Below are 9,812 nucleotides of genomic sequence, written 5' to 3'. Positions count from 1 at the left end.
CTAGTCCTGGTTTAATCCTTGTTTGATCCTTTGGTCCTAGTCTAGTCCTGGTTTAGTTCTAGTCTAGTCCTGTTTTAGTCTTTTGGTCCTAGTCTAGTCCTGGTTTAGTTCTAGTCTAGTCCTGGTTTAATCCTTGTTTGATCCTTTGGTCCTAGTCTAGTCCCGGTTTAGTCCTGGTCTAGTCCTGATTTAGTCCTTTGGTCCTAGTCTAGTCCTGGTTTAGTTCTAGTTTAGTCCTGGTTTAATCCTTGTTTGGTCCTTTGGTCTTAGTCTAGTCCTGGTTTAGTCCTGGTCTAGTTCCGATTATAACATGGTGTGTGTGCAAATGTGAACACACTTAACGACATTTGCTATGTCCAGATATAACGCCAGATAAAACAGAGTAGTAGTAGTAGTAGTAGTAGTAGTAGTAGTAGTAGTAGTAGTAGTAGTAGTAGTAGTAGTAGTAGTAGTAGTAGTAGTAGCAGTAGTAGTAGTAGTTGTTGTCGTGTTCCAAATACGGCAGTTGCTCTAAAAATCCACACATCACCAGGTGTTTTTGAGGATCACGTTTCTCTTGTGCCGTAAACACACGAAAAAATCACAAGTTTATAAGTTTTGGGTTTTCTGCTTCTTCTACTCATCTGAATTTTACTGAATTTTGCTGAATTTTATAGAATTTTACAGAATTTTGTCCTTGAATGTGAGACTAAACTAAACCAAAACCTTGCCATAGTCTATCCATAAATCTGTATAACCATGTTTTCATCTTTATTATTATTATTGTTAGTGGTTTTAGACACTAATTTTAAGTGATCTAATATAAAACTCCACATGAACATAAAAGTATTTGGCCTGTAGGTGATGTTTGTTGTGTAATTCATTAAAAAAAAAAAAAAAAAAAAAAAGTTAAACAAAACAGAAACATCCGTGGCGTTTTAATTACTATGTTCAAATTAATGACAGAGAATTACCCCGAAGATACCGCCTTGGACTTGGCATTTAAAACACACCTGGCGCGAAAATATCTCCACACAAACATTAAATAATCATGATTAAATATTATTAGACTAAAACGACCTTTGTTTCGGTGGAAGCAAACCGTGGCAGGATCAGAACTGCTGCTGTAATGCGTGCGTAAAAGTCGGTCAATTCTGCGCTCTAAAACGCCAACGAAGCGTGAAGCTGTTTGGCATAAAGAGCACGTTAATTACAGATGTTTTGCAGTGAGTAACCGGTTCGAAATGTGCCCAACGCGCTCTGCTCTATGGGAAACTTAAAAAAAGACGTGAAGAAAAAAGAAAAAATCGAGCCTTCCTTCTCTGCGGAGCGTTCCAAATGTTGCAGGAGCTTTCGGGGCTGGCCTATAAAACCGGGAAGCCACAATTAAAAAACTAGGCCGAGAATTACGCACCTTGACGCACGGACATATGTCAACCAAACGCGAAAACAGAAAAGAAAATCGCGTGTGTCTTTTCATTTCTCTTTACTTTAAGGCTCCTCCGGGTTAGTTTGAGTTACACTTGTCGCGGTGGACACGGTGGTGACACTGACAGCGACTCGGTCCAAAAATAAAGCCGGGCTGGAAGTCTTGTAAAGCCGCTTTTGTGAGGAGGTGCCAGGCAGCGGGCCGGAGCAGTGCGCGCAGTCTTGTAGAGGGGATTTGCACCTGGTGTGTGCCACAGCTACTGCAGCACTGGTGGTAAGACACGGCGAAAACCACGACTATTCCTGCTCAGCGTGAGACAGTAACAGCCTAATCATATTATATTCACGTATGGAGAAGCGTAGTGACTGTTATTGTATGGTTAAGAACATTCTAGATGCAAGAAATGGTTGATGTTGCGCGTAAAAATTGTAATAAATCAAAAGTGCCAAAAGGTACACGTCGGTTTTTTAAATCTCTCTTAAAAATACAACGTTTTTCTCTTTTTTTAACAAATTAGATGTAGATTTGTAGCTGCTTTTACGCACGTTTTAACCTGAGTCACGTGTCTTAGTGTGTGCGTTTTTGTGTGTAGTTTTTTAATGAATTAAGTAGGTTTAGTAACGAATAAAACAATGTTAAAAGGACACTGAGATGTAGATTTGGCGCACGTTTTAACTTGAGTCACTTGTGTCTCACTGTGTGCAAATTTTGTGTAGTGTTTTACGAATTAAGTTAGTTTAGTAACAAATAAAACAATACTAAAAGGACACTGAGACGTCGATGTGTGGTTGCTTTTACGCACGCTTTAAGTTGTATCACTTGTGTCTTACTGTGTACTGTTTTTGTGTGTACTTTTTATGAATTAAGTTGGTATAATAACGAATAAAACAATATTAAAAGGACACTGAGATGTAAATTGAAGTTCCTTTTATGGCACGTTTTAACTCGAGTCACTTGTGTCTTATTGTGTGCAGTTTTTGTGTACTTTTTTATTAATTAAGTAGGTTTAGTAACAAATAAAACAATACTAAAAGGACACTGAGATGTAGAATTGGAGTTGCTTTTACGCACGTTTTAACTCGAGTCACTGCTAGGGTTTTTTGTGTAGTGTTTCATGAATTAATTTGGTATAAAAACGAATAAAACAATATGAAAAGGACACGTGTAATAAAGAATAAAACCATACTCAAAGGACACTGAGACGTAGATTTGTAGTTGCTTTTACGCACGTTTTATCTTGACTCACTTGTGTCTTATTGTGTGTGTTTATTTTTGTGCAGTGTTTTATAAATTAAGTTGCTCTAATAACAAATAAAACAATACTAAAATGACACTGAGATGTAGATTTGTAGCTGCTTTTACGCACGTTTTGTGTGTGTGTAGTGTTTTATGAATTAATTTGGTACAAAAACTAATAAAACAATACTAAGAGGACACGTTTTTGTGCGATTTACATGTTGGAAATTACAGAATTTTATGGAAATTTAGGGCAGCCCGAATTCAATTATTCAAATCTCAACAAAAAAAAAACAATAAGAGCAGAGATAGTGGCGGTTTGGTGGATGCAAATCTGTTCCAAAGCGATGAATTCAACATGCGTGGGCAGAATTATAGACGGTATAGTTACACATACATGAAACTCTACACCACATAACCGAGAAAAAAAATCTACTTTTAATATGCTTTTTCTCTGATAATAATAATAAAATACAAGCCACACACAAATTGGAACGCTTTGAGAAGACGCGTGTGTTATATTGTGGAGTATTTTGATCCAAATTGTGCGTGCCGTGCGTCCTGGAGCGCGCACCAGGTTTGGAGCTCATAAGGATCTGTTTTAATCCAAGGTCACAGGGCACCGCTGCGTCATCCAGTTTCAAGGCCAAGTTTAGAGAGACGGGAGGGGCCGCCGGGGTGAGGACCTGCGGGGCTGTAAAGATCTACCCCCTGAAAACAACCCGTCCTGCCTGCCCGGGCCACACGATGAAACAACAACAGCAGCAGCAGCAAGAGAAACGTCGATAAACCGGGTTAGATAACGTTTTTGTTCTGGGAAATCTAGTTTGGTTTAGTCTGTTTTGGGGGGTTTTCTGTGCTCCTTCGCGTTTTTCCATTTTGTTGTCCTAGTTAAGCGTTCTTGAGTTTCATCCTTGTTTAGTTTTACGAGGCTGTGTCATCTCTCCGTGAGGATAAAAGGGGACGGGCCAGTGCGCAATCGCCATAACCTAAACCAAAACCCAGTGCGTAAAAGCGTCCAGAGGAGAGTCCAACGTCTCCAAACGCGCAGGAGGTTTTTTTTTGTTTTGTTTTGTGTGTGTGTGTGTGTGTGGAGGAGCAGAGATGAGGCTCGTCTGCAGCCCGGGTTGGGTTTTGGGTTTCAGCCTCAGCAGACGCAGCTCGCCTCCTCCACGGTCAAGTTCAAGTTGGCCCCGGCTAGTAAAACCGGGGGGGCGCATTCTGCAGCGTCTGGACCGAGAGGGGAAGGGGGGAGGAGAGAGGGGAAAGAGGGAAAGAGAGAAAGAGTGTGAGAGAGAGAGAGAGAGAGAGGCTGGACCCCCCCTCCTCTTCCTCCTCCTCCTGCTTCTACGCTCTGCTTTGATCTCAAGACGTAAATAGAGAGAGAGAAGAGAGAGAGAGTGAGAGGAGAGAGAAAAAGAGGAGAGGAGAGGGAGGGTGGGGGGTCTGGTCCCAAACATCCACTCCCCCCAACCCCCTCTTTGATCTCACCCTGCAAAAGGAGAGAAAGAGAGAGAAAGAAGGAGGGAGAGGAAAAGGGAAAGGGAGAGCGGGAGGTTTGCAGTGAGAGAAAGAGGGAGAGAGAGATGGAGGAGAAAGACAAAAAGACAGTGACAGAGAGAAAGGGGGGAAAGAGAGAGGAGAGGGAGAAAGAGAGGGAGAGGAGAAGAGAGAGGAGGAGAGAGAGGGAAAGACAAAGACAACAGAGACAAAGAGACAGAGAGAAAGGGAGAAGAGAGAGGGAGAGGGGAAGAGAAAGGAACATAGAGAGAGGGGAGGGGAGAGAGAGAGAAGAGAGAGAGATGGAGGAAAGAGAAGGAGAGAAGGAGAAAGACAAAGCGATAGCGACAAAGAGAGAGATGGGGAGAAAGAGAGGGAGATGGAAAGAGAGAGAGAGAGAGAGAGAGAGAGAGACAAAGGAAAGACAGGGAAAGACAAAGACAACAGAAACAGAGAGAAAGGGAGTAAGAGGGAGAAGAGAGAGGAAGATAGAGAGAGGGGAGAGAGAGAGAGAGAGAGAGGGGGAGAGAGAGAGAGAGAGAGAGAGAAAGAGGAAGAAAGAGAGGGAGATGGGAAGATAGAGGGGGAGAGAGAGACGGAGGAAAGAGAGGGAAAGACGAAGACAACAGAGACAGAGAGAGAGGGAGAAGAGAGAGGGAGATGGGAAGAGAGACGAAGATAGAGAGAGGGGAGGGGAGAGAGAGAGAGAGAAGAGAGAGGGGGGAGAAAGAAAGAGAGAGATGGAGGGAAGAGAGAGAGGGAGAAAGACAAAGAGACAGCGACAGAGAGAGAGGGCGAGAGAACGAAAGAGAGGGAGATGGGTGATAGAGGAAGATAGAGAGAGGGGAGGGAGAGAGAGAGAGAGAGATGGAGGAAAGAGAAGGAGAGAAGGAGAAAGACAAAGAGACAGCGACAAAGAGAGAGAGAAAGAGAGGGAGATGGGAAGAGAGGGGGAGAGAGAGGGAAAGACAACAGAGACAAAGAGATAGAGAGAGAGAAAGAGGAAGAAAGAGAGGGAGATGGGGAGAGAGAATAAGACAGAGAGAGGGGGAGGGGAGAGAGAGACAGAGGGAAGAGAGAGAGAGAGGGGGGACAAAGAGTTGAAAGAGAGAGAGAGAGAGAGAGAGATCGAGAGGGAGAGAAGAGAGAGGGAGTGGAAAGTTTGCAGTGAGAGAAAGAAAGAGAGAGAGGGAGAGAGAGGGGGGGAGGGGAGAGAGAGACAGAGGGAAGAGAGGGAAGAGAGGGTGAAAGACAAAGACAGCAACAGAGAGAGAGAGAGAGAGGAAGACAAAGAGACAGTGACAGAGAGAGAGAAAGAGGGACAGAGTTGGAAGAGAGAAAGATACAGAGATCAAGAGAGAGGGAAGAGAGAGGGAAAAAGACAAAGCGACAGAGACAGACAGAAAGATGGAGGGAAGAGAGAGGGAGTGAAAAGAAAGAGGAAGAAAGAGAAGGAGGGAGATGGGGAGAGAGAAGAAGATAGAGAGAGGGGGGAGGGGAGACAGAGGAAGATAGAGAGGTGGAGAGAGAGAGAGATGGAAGGAAGAGAGGGAGAGAGACAAAGAGTCAGTGACAGAGAGAGGGGGGGGGAGGAAGACAGGAAAGAGACAGAAGGAGGGAACAGAGAGAAAGATAGAGAGAGGGGGAAGGGGAGAGAGAGAAGAGAAGAGAAAGGGAGAGAGAGAGATACAGAGAAGGAAGAGAAGAGAGAGAGAGAGAGAGAAAAAGAGACAGCGACATAGAGAGAGGGAGAAAGAAAGACAGAGAGAGGGAAGGGGGAGAGAAAAGAAAGAGAGAGAGAGAGAGAGAGAGGGAGGGAGACAAAGAGACAGTGCCAGTGTCACGAAGAGAGGGAAGGGGAGAAAGAGAGAAGAGACAGACAGAGGGAAGAGAGAGAGAAAGACAAAGTGACAGCGACAGAGAGAGAGAGGGAAGAGAGAGGGAGGGAGGGGAAGGAGTGGAAAGTTTGCAGTGAGAGAAAGAGGAAGAAAGAGAAGAAGATGGAGAGAGAGGAGAAAGAGTGAGAGAGAGAGAGAGACGGAGAAAGACAAAGAGACAGCGACAGAGAGAAAGAGAGAGAGAGAGAGAGAGGAAGAAAGAGAGAGGAGATGGGAAGAGAGAAGAAGACAGAAAGAGTGGGAAGGAGAGAGAGATAAACAGTGAAAAGGAGAAGGAGAAAAAGAGAAAGAGAGCGCTTTTCAGTGCTGCACCTCTTCCCGCTGGAATGTTCGGGGAGAGCGCGGTCGACGGTGAGTGTGCGCATGCGTCCCGCTCGCGCTTTTATCTTAAACACACACCGTATAAGTGACACCAGCGCGAGGCCGTCACCCGCGCGTTGCGTAAAAAGCGCCTTTGTGGAGACGCGTTTATCTCCACGATCACAAGACGCGCCCGACACAGACACAGACCTGTTGCTCAACATGAACCCAGACGGTGAAGAGAAATAAAAAAATATATATAAAGAGGCTCTGGATTCTCTTCTGAGTCTTTTATGAATCTGAAAAGTGGAAAAAACGATGTGAAAGTTCGGTTTTAATCGTGATATTTGTAACAGAAAACCAACATCCTGTCAAGTTCAGATGATTTTAATTCAGAAAGTTTGATCACGATTTGAGTAAATTTCACTTGACGAGTAAAATGATGAAGACTTTTTGTACTTAAAACATGAAAATACATCTTACTGCTACGAATTTAACGATATCCAAGTGTCACGATACGATATTTTCACGATATACATCTCACGGTATGATATTTATTGCGATATTTTGTGGAGGCTTAAAACAAATGTGAATATGTTTCTTTTTCCTCTTAAAATGCCTCGACAAGACTTAATCCAAAGAACGAAGACTTAAAAGTGTTAGAACTTATTTCTTCTTGTCGTCTGCACTGAAATGGAGCAAAGGATCATGGTCTATGTAGTTCCCTCTGTCTTTTTTTTAACTATTGCTGCACCATAATTCTTCATTTAAGCAAAGACACTTGTGTTTCGATATATTGTGATGGTCCACGATATTACTGTGAGAACTTTGACGATACGATATCACGATATTTCGGTTATTGTTACATCCTTACTTACTACACTTAAAATAAGAAAAAACGACAACTTTTTGCACTTAAAATAAGAAACAAAGTCGTTGAATCGACTCAAATAAAGTAAAATGTTCTTAATTTAAGTCATTTTAACTCACCTATGAATGAAAAACAGTAATAAAATGATCCATAAGTCGCCTGTTTGGACTTTAAATGAAGCCTGTTTCTTTTTCTTTTCAGAATTCAATTTAATCAGCAAAACTGGAACAAATTTAAACTTATGTCACAGACCTACATGCAGATCCTGACAAGGTGACCCAAAAAAATCTCTGAGGATTGCGATCCAATCTTTGGGAAACTATGAAATAACGACATTTTTTTTAAAAACTAAAAAAACACATGAAATCCAGTGCAATGTGTATGTATTAGGAGTGTAACGATATCCAATTCTCATGATAAGATATCGTCACGGTATTAACCTCACGGTATGATATTTTTTGTGATATTTTGTGGAGGCTAAAACAATTGTGAATATGTTTCTTTTTCCTCTTAAAACGCCTTGACAAGACTTAATCCAACAAACTAAGACTTAAAAATGTTAGAACTGTTATTTCTTCTTGTCGTCTGCACTGAAATGGAGCAAAGGATCATGGTCTATGTAGTTCCCTCTGTCTTTGTTTTAAATTATTGCTGCACCATAACTCTTCATTTAAGCAAAGAGACTTGTAATTCGATATATTGTGATGGTCCACGATATTATTGTGAGAACTTTGACGATACGATATCACGATATTTCAGTTATTGTTACATCCCTCTAGCATGTATGAAAAAGGAAACTAAGTTGTTGTGCATAAAAGTGAAGATTTCTGTTTGCAATTGATGAATATTCGTGCCTGAAGTGAAATGTACTGATGTGAAATGTTTTAAAGTGACTCTCTGTGTTGATGTTTTGTTTTGTAAAAGGGAAAAGGCGGCAGATTCGTCTTTTTGCTCCTTTTCATTCATTTCTGACACTGTTAATGTCTTTTTATACTTTATGAATGAAATAAATAAACAAATAAATATTTCATTTTAATAAACAGAGGGCTAAATGTGTGTTTTTGTTTCTGAGTTTCTATAAAACATGAGTCTCCAACCTGTCGCTCTCCACCTCCTTCCAAGAGTCTCACCAAAGGATTTCTAAATGAACATTTTGTGCTGAATCACTCAAATTTGATGAAGGACGATTGTAAAAGTACAATTTTGATGCCAACTTTGAGCACTAAAGAATGAACAAAGATTTATGTTTTATCGGAGTCTAACTGTTCCACATCTAAGGTTTTCCGATGCTCGATTTCTTAGAAGCTCTTTTGTTACTTCTTTTGTTTTTGTAAAGGAGCTCACCAGAAGAAAAAGTTTGGAGATCCTGTTTTAGAGAAATGCGTCTGTCATCTGTCTTCACTACTACAAATACTTCTACTTTTACTGTTACTGCTTTAGACAACTCTATTCAATATTTTCCAAAGCTTCCATTTTTTTCCAATGGAGGCTTTTTGTTTGATTGTTGTGATGTCTAGAATGTCATACACGGAAATTAGGTTGTTTTTGTTGTTGTTGTTTTTTGCTTTTGTTTCACTTAAAAGCAAGTGAAACAAAAGCAAAATCGTAAATATGATTATGTTAACTTGGTTTTAGAGCAGGAGTCTCCAACCTGTCGCTCTCCACCTCCATCCAAGTATCTTGCCAAAGGATTTCTAAATGAGTATTTTGTGCTGAACGGCTAAAATTTGATGAAGTACATTTGTAAAAGTACAATTTTGATGTCTAACTTTGAGCACTAAAGAATAAACAAAGATTTATGTTTTATCGGCGTCTGACTGTTCCACATCTGAGGTTTTCCTACACTCAGTTTCTTAAAAGTTCTTTGGCGTTTTCGTTTTCGTAAAGGAGCTCACCGGAAGAAAAAGTTTGGAGATCCTGTTTTAGAGAAATGCGTCTGTCATCTGTCATCACTACTACAAGTATTCCTACTTTTACTGTTACTGCTTTAGACAACTCTATTCCATATTTTCCAAAGCTGCGATTTTTTTCCAATGGAGAATTTTTTTTCTATTTGCTTTTCTCATGGAGATTGTGTGACGTCTGGAATATCATACATTGTAATTAGGTTGGTGTTGTTTTTTTTTTTGTTTTTGTTGTTGTTTCACTTAAAAGCAAGTCAAACAAAAAGCAAAATCTCAAAAATTATTATGTTAACTTGGTTTTAGAGCAGGAGTCTCCAACCTGTCGCTCTCCACCTCCGTCCAAGTAACTCACTAAAAGATTTGTAAATGAGCATTTTGTGCTGAAAGACTCAAATTTGATGAAGTACATTTGTAAAAGTACTGTTTTGATGCCAACTTTGAGCACTAAAAAATGAACAAAGGTTTATGTTTTTATGTTCCTCATCTAAGGTTTCCCGACGCTCAGTTTTGTAAAAGTTCTTTGGCATTTTGTTTTCGTAAAGGAGCTCACTGAAAGAAAAAGTTTGGAGACCCTGTTTTAAGGAAATGCAGTGTGTCCTCTGTCTTCACTACTACAAATACTTCTACTTTTACTTTTACTACTTTAGACAACTCTATTCCATTTTTTCCAAAGCTGCATTTTTTTTTTTTCCAAT

The sequence above is a fragment of the Boleophthalmus pectinirostris genome, unplaced genomic scaffold, assembly GCF_026225935.1.
Source record: "Boleophthalmus pectinirostris isolate CB_2022bp ecotype Guang Dong unplaced genomic scaffold, ASM2622593v1 HiC_scaffold_21, whole genome shotgun sequence".
Taxonomy (NCBI): domain Eukaryota; kingdom Metazoa; phylum Chordata; class Actinopteri; order Gobiiformes; family Gobiidae; genus Boleophthalmus; species Boleophthalmus pectinirostris.
Note: the sequence above shows the minus strand (reverse complement) of the source record.